Here is a 6,000-nt window from a genome sequence, read left to right on the forward strand (position 1 = left end):
ACACAAAACACACACGCCCAGTTTAGACCTGCAGGACGAAATGACCCCGAAAGCGGGGCTTCAAAGGGGTCAGGCAGGCAGGCAGGCAGGCGACAAAACCTGACGGACTGCTTCAACGTCGGGTGACAGCAAAACGAGACGCAAGGCGTGGAGAAGGTCGGACACAACAACAAAACACACTTGTTTTGTCTAAGCGGGACCACTTCACTGAGAAACGGTCTCCCACACAGTTAGCACCACGACCTCCTCGCAGCCTGTATACAACCGCCGTAGCTGCTTCAGATAGCACGCACTAGCGCGGGCGCTGCTGCTGGGAGGCACCACGTGCTAAACCCCAAAGGGGCAGTAAAAACACCGTCTGACAACCGCGCTAAGGACGCGGTGCCGAACGAGACCGGGGCCAGACGAAGGTGGGAAGTTACCAGAGAGCATTTAATGCCTGCAAGATGTTAGACATGACCGGGCAGCAGCGGCGGCGGCAGCAGCAGCAGAGGGAGGAGCCGGGGAAAACCCCTGCGAGTCCTCCGCAACAGGACGCCAAAACACACTTCCTCACATCGACCGAAAACGCCTTTAAATCGCCAACACTGCGCCAGAAGGCAGCCGCTACCGGAGCAGCCTCGCAGTGACAGAGAAAGCGCTAGCTTAGCTTACCTATCGTCGCCAGAGTGTTTCTTCGGCAACACTCGGGCTCTGCTGCGGGCTTGATAAACATTACACTCACACACTCTCTCTGACACACACACACTCACACTCACACACACACTCACACATACACACCACATTAAAATGCTGCAGACGTCTACTCCAAAACAGAGGCGTTCCGGTGAGCTAGAAAACACGGGCCGGCTTGGCTCGGGAAAGACTTTAACACCGGACTTTAAAAACTTGCACAGGGCTCCTGAACAACTTTCTGAACTGCGCCGAGCCCGAGTGCTAAACACAGCTTGTTCGCTCCGTATCACGGTCGCACGAACCGCGGCAGCTACATGAGCACGTTAAGGCCACTGTGGACTAAACAAAACTGCCATATCTGTCTGAACACGGCGACACAGAGAAGCGCTCGCCGCTCTCGGCCGTTGGTACTTACAGGTGCAGTCCTAAGTGTTGTAGAAATGTCTACTATCATACACCTTAACGGTCAGAGGGAAAGGTCTGGGCTCTTTTTTTCTCTCTACCCTCTCTCACTTTCTATTGCAGGAAACCGACAGGCCCACTGACGTCAGCGGGGGTCCCGTCTCCGCCCCTTAACCAGAGGAAATGCGGGCAGGGAGATTCGCGAAGGACGACAAAATAAGGACGCGAAAGCCGTCGTTCTCATCCAGCGGCTGCTCGTTCAGAGGCCGATCTAGTGAGCGTTGTGAACAGGAACGACAGCGGCAGACTAGAAGCGCTCTGCTCTTCACAAAAGCCAAGCCAGCCAGCGGCTTCAGAGCGTCGCTGCTCGCGGTGCCCCTTCGATGCCCCCCCCCCCACTCCCCCCTCTCTGCACATAGTTTAGCACTGACGGTTTTCCCGGAGGTTCCTTGTTGTCAGGTCACGTTGTGCCCCTCAGCTAGTGCCTGGGCTTTCCCTCACAGACCTCGCAGAACAATGGCGAAGCAAGCCGCGGCTGGGAGAGGGGTCCAGCCTGCGGGGCGAGAGTTTAAGAGGCGAAATGTGTCGATGTGAAGTGAATGTACGCGAGGACGGCGGGGCGGTTTTTGCTAAGCGCTGTTAAAGAGCCGAACTTGGCGTCGAGTTCACGACGGTCGCGTAAAATGTGGAATTTCAGTGACAGGCGCGGATCCACGTCCAAACCCGAAGGGTTCGCCACATTTTTAACCACACGCGAGCTCGTTCACCGCGTTAAAATCCGGGAAAATATAAACACCTCATTAACTAAGCGAATTAAACAGGCCGAGAGCAAGTATCCCAACCTGTAGCCTGCAGCGTATTTGATAAAGTACACAAACCTCACAGGAAATGCCTTTAGGGCAGTCACGTGCTTGCCCTGTCATTATTTATTTATTTATTATTTTTGAGTAGAATTTTATTTTATTAAGACCAATAACCAATATTTTCTTTTATTAAGACTAATAACCAATTATAAGGCTAATGACCAACATTTAAGGTAAAGCCTAAAATGAAAAAAGGTCAAATTACAGCTGTAGAGAGTGAATATATATCAGTGATGCAGTTAATGGTGCTTGTTGACATCCAGTGCAAACAGCCAAAGCATTGTGTAAATGTATTAGCCAATGCAGGAGAAATGACCCTTGTTCTAAAAGAGGACACGACACTTCCCACTGCAAAACAGCCAGTCAGTTTCCAACTTTGATGCCGCGCCCCTGCCCAGGGCTCATTTAAATCAGAAACAGCGTCTCCTGAACCTATAAGGCAATGCCGGGTGAGTCATGTGAATGATTTATGTACAAAGTTTCCTCTCAGCCTGCTAAAAAAAGGCCTGTTCATTCATTTTTTATGACCAGACAATTGTAATAAGTAATGGACTTTGTTCACCTTCGTAGAGACTATGATACATGATTAGAGAAGCAAGCAGTGACTGTATCTCGGATATACAGCAACGCTGTGGGCTTCACATGGAATGCAGCTAATGATGATAAACATCAGGCAGCATCTGCCAGCCATTTGAAGCCCTCTCAAAATGCACAATGAAATGGAGTAATGCAGCTCTATGCGTCTAGCAATATGTCTAGGGGCGTCTGCGTTCGGCAGTGACACATCAGCTAATGAAAAAGGTCAGAGCATTCCGGTCCTGAGAATATAAATAGTGTTTTAATGAGCACGGTAGAGGTGACTGTCTCTTCTGTCCTCACTGCTTCCCTCACTTAGAAAGCCCATAGGGGGAGAATATGTATGTGCAGGTGACAAGGAATAGGTACCAAACAAACAGCCTCATCCTGAAGGCTGCCTCATTCAGACTCGGTTTTTCCTCAGTATTCTCAGGATTTCTTCAGAAAATTCAAATCCAATAACGCCGTTGCTGTGGTGTCAAGCCTTGTTCTCCTTCATCTTCATGACAGCCCAAAAGTCTTTGTAACACCTTTGTCAGCTTGACAGTTCAAACAAGTCTCTGAAGATTGTTGTTAGACACCACAGTCTCAGACAGGAAGCGTTATAGATTGATACTCTGAGCATCACGCAAAGTGATCATGATGTTTGATAATCCGTTATGATTTCCCTCCTTGTTATTGTCGTTATGTGCCTTTGTGTTTAGGCTTTGCGTGAGTTTCTAGCTCACCCGTGTTGGCCGTGCTAACAGCGTGGGGGGAGATGTTCCATTCAGAGGTTGCCTCTGTGACAGCTCCCGCCTGCACACCCTCACGCTCTCCATATTGAGACACTATGTGACTCATGCTATCAACCGCTGCCGTTAACAAAATGGCATCCTGCACCTGATGTCATTGCTCTGCACATAGTCACAGTCACAAAGTTTTTGCAGCAAGACAAAAATAAATACAAGCAGTTTAATTGGTTAAGTTTAATTGGCTTGGCATCTATCGTTATCAGTCATTATCAGCCCATGTAGTATTGTGGTAGGATGTTGTGAGGAAATTTTCAGTGTTTCGGGTTTACCAAGGTGATAGTCACCTACACCTACATGTTCTTATGTAAAGTAGCCTCTGTTGTCAGTGTGGCCTCGTGTTAGCTTAGTCTTAAAGCAGTAGTTTGGAAAAATCTTAAATTGACCCACATATCCCACTTACTCCCAATGGAGTCAATCAGCCAGGCCATGTTTGGCACCCAAAGTTTGTTTATTGAGTTTTGCACTGGAATTGTGAGGCCAATGTGTGCAAACATTTGTGCACCCCTGTCAAATTTCATATTTTATTGATATTTGACATGAACTGAAGTAAACACAGCCTCTGCATTGGTTGCAAACTATTTTTAAAAATCTACAAATATGAATAAATGTGTCATGGACAAAGGTTTGGACACCCTACTAAGCCATTACTTCATAACACCCCCACTGGCAGATGTCATAGCTTACGTTTTGTAGCCAGCTAGGAGTCTATTCTATTCTAATTTTAGGAAGTGTCACCCACTCCTCCTTGCAGAATGCATTTACCTCTGTGATATTTTTGGGCCATCTTGCGTACACAGCATGTTAAAGATTTACTCACAGATTTTAATAGTGTTCAAGGGCTCATGGCTGCGAGGGCCTTTCCAGAAGTTTCAGCTTGTGTTTCTTGAAGCAGTTCGTAGTGGATTTTGGATCATTGTCCTACTGGAGAATCCAGCTTCTTTCATTTCTAGACTGACTGTGTCAGTTTGCTTCTAAAATTTGATGATATTTAAAGGAATTTGTTCTTCCATCTATCCGTCCAGTGTTTCCTGTGCCACAGATCTCCAGAGCATAATAGATCCAGTCTCTGTGCACTGTTGGCAAGCTCTTCTTTTCATCAAATACTGCTTTTTTCCCTCGAAAAACATACCTTGGTGATTGTGGACGAAGTGCTGCATTTTTACGCCCAATGTACGTATTTCCAAAATGTCTCTGGTCTTCTAGATGTCGTCTTGACTTCCACGGTTCTCCTTAACTGCCATTTCTTAATGACATCTGGAAAAGTGGAAATTGCAAGCTGGAAGTTTTTTTTTTTTTATTCTTTTTATTTCTTTCACCTACTTTGTAGAATTGAATTTGCTTTATTTTCAAATCCTCAGCCAGCTGCTTAGAGGAGCCCTTAGTAGCCCAGTGTTAACACAGTGGTTGAAAAGTCAGAAAATGTATTACGCTCATCAAATATAAGTGACTGCACATTAACATTTGCAGAAAAAATGTTATTTTTAAAAATAGTTCAATGCGTGTAGCTGTAGAGGTTGTGTTTACTTCTTTTCACCAAAAGGAATTTGGCCATGAGTGCAATAATTTTCATTGTGCCAACTAAATAACCTAAATGAAAACCACACATTCACTCCAAACTGCACCAAACTATTAAGCCATTTCAAACAGACATGCTGATTGATTTATGACATTATATAACGTTTTGTGATTTATAAACACTTGTGTAATCAAAACGGACCTTTTACTAAATTGTTAGGCCATGATTTATTATACCACACCATTTAAAAGATAAAATTCTTGTATTTCTGAAATCTTATATTGAAGTGTATTGACTTTTGGCCATGACAGTGCACCAGCAGGCTGGGAGGAATAATATTCACCAATAATATCATGTTTCACCTTCCCCTCCCATCACCCACATCTATCATCAAGCAAAAATGCTGAGCTAGCTCAGACACCTCCCTGATTATGTTTCTGTTGGAAATACATCATGGTACGGAAAAAAATACACAATGATTTCTATTTAATGTTGACTTGAAGGTGTTCAGTTTATTGATTGCTAATAATAAACCCAGAGATTTTACATTAGTTTAGAATTATAGTGAATTATGTGTGTTTAGTGTTCAATCTTCAGGCAATCAAAAAGTCTTGAACAAAACCTTTTCTCATAGCACATTCACTTGATACAGAAAACTATTTGAGTCAGTATTAGAGCCGAAGAAATGCCAGGCTGAAAAAAACCTGTATGTGTGTAGCATTAGTGAAAGTCCATCATTTTTCATCACTGCCAGTAAACACCTACTTTCCCATAATCATTTGTACAGTGCTACCCCTAATACACAACTTGATACAGCTTCTTTGACAAAGTGTCAAAATAGTGCCACAGCGACCTCAGCGCTAGGGTTTTCCAACATCCACCATGTCGTAAGTACACATTACACATATGAGTGGGTGTGTTGTTAATATTCAGAGGTTTCTGTCATTGATTAAACATGGCCTGTCAGCAGCAGCCGCTCAATAAGTGGGCTTTTAAAAGTTACAATCAGAGATTTTTAGAGTTAAACATACTGACATATTTATAGAACATGCCCACCGTGTCCAGTTCTTCTTCTGGAGGGCCAGAGTTCAGCACAATTTCTGTGCTCAAGCACACTGTTAACTCACTGCTGAAAAGAATTAGGTTAATTGAGCAGGCAAACCACAGAACTGTG

General features: G+C 44.7%; 1 protein-coding gene across 3 annotated transcripts in view; it reads right to left on the reverse strand.

Moving 5' to 3' along the window:
* The window catches only part of hivep1 (HIVEP zinc finger 1), a 68,797-nt gene extending 67,581 nt beyond the window's left edge, over positions 1 to 1,216 (reverse strand). For 2 of the 3 annotated variants that reach the window (XM_037535184.1, XM_017693804.2), the window contains exon 1: positions 655 to 790. The gene's annotated coding sequence lies outside the window, so the exon portion shown is untranslated. Of the gene's footprint in view, positions 1 to 654; positions 791 to 1,090 lie in introns of those variants that run through there. The other variant, XM_017693803.2, reaches the window with a different exon arrangement.
* Positions 1,217 to 6,000: the final 4,784 nt, after the last annotated feature.

This window comes from Pygocentrus nattereri, chromosome 27 (genome assembly GCF_015220715.1).
Source record: "Pygocentrus nattereri isolate fPygNat1 chromosome 27, fPygNat1.pri, whole genome shotgun sequence".
Classification (NCBI taxonomy): domain Eukaryota; kingdom Metazoa; phylum Chordata; class Actinopteri; order Characiformes; family Serrasalmidae; genus Pygocentrus; species Pygocentrus nattereri.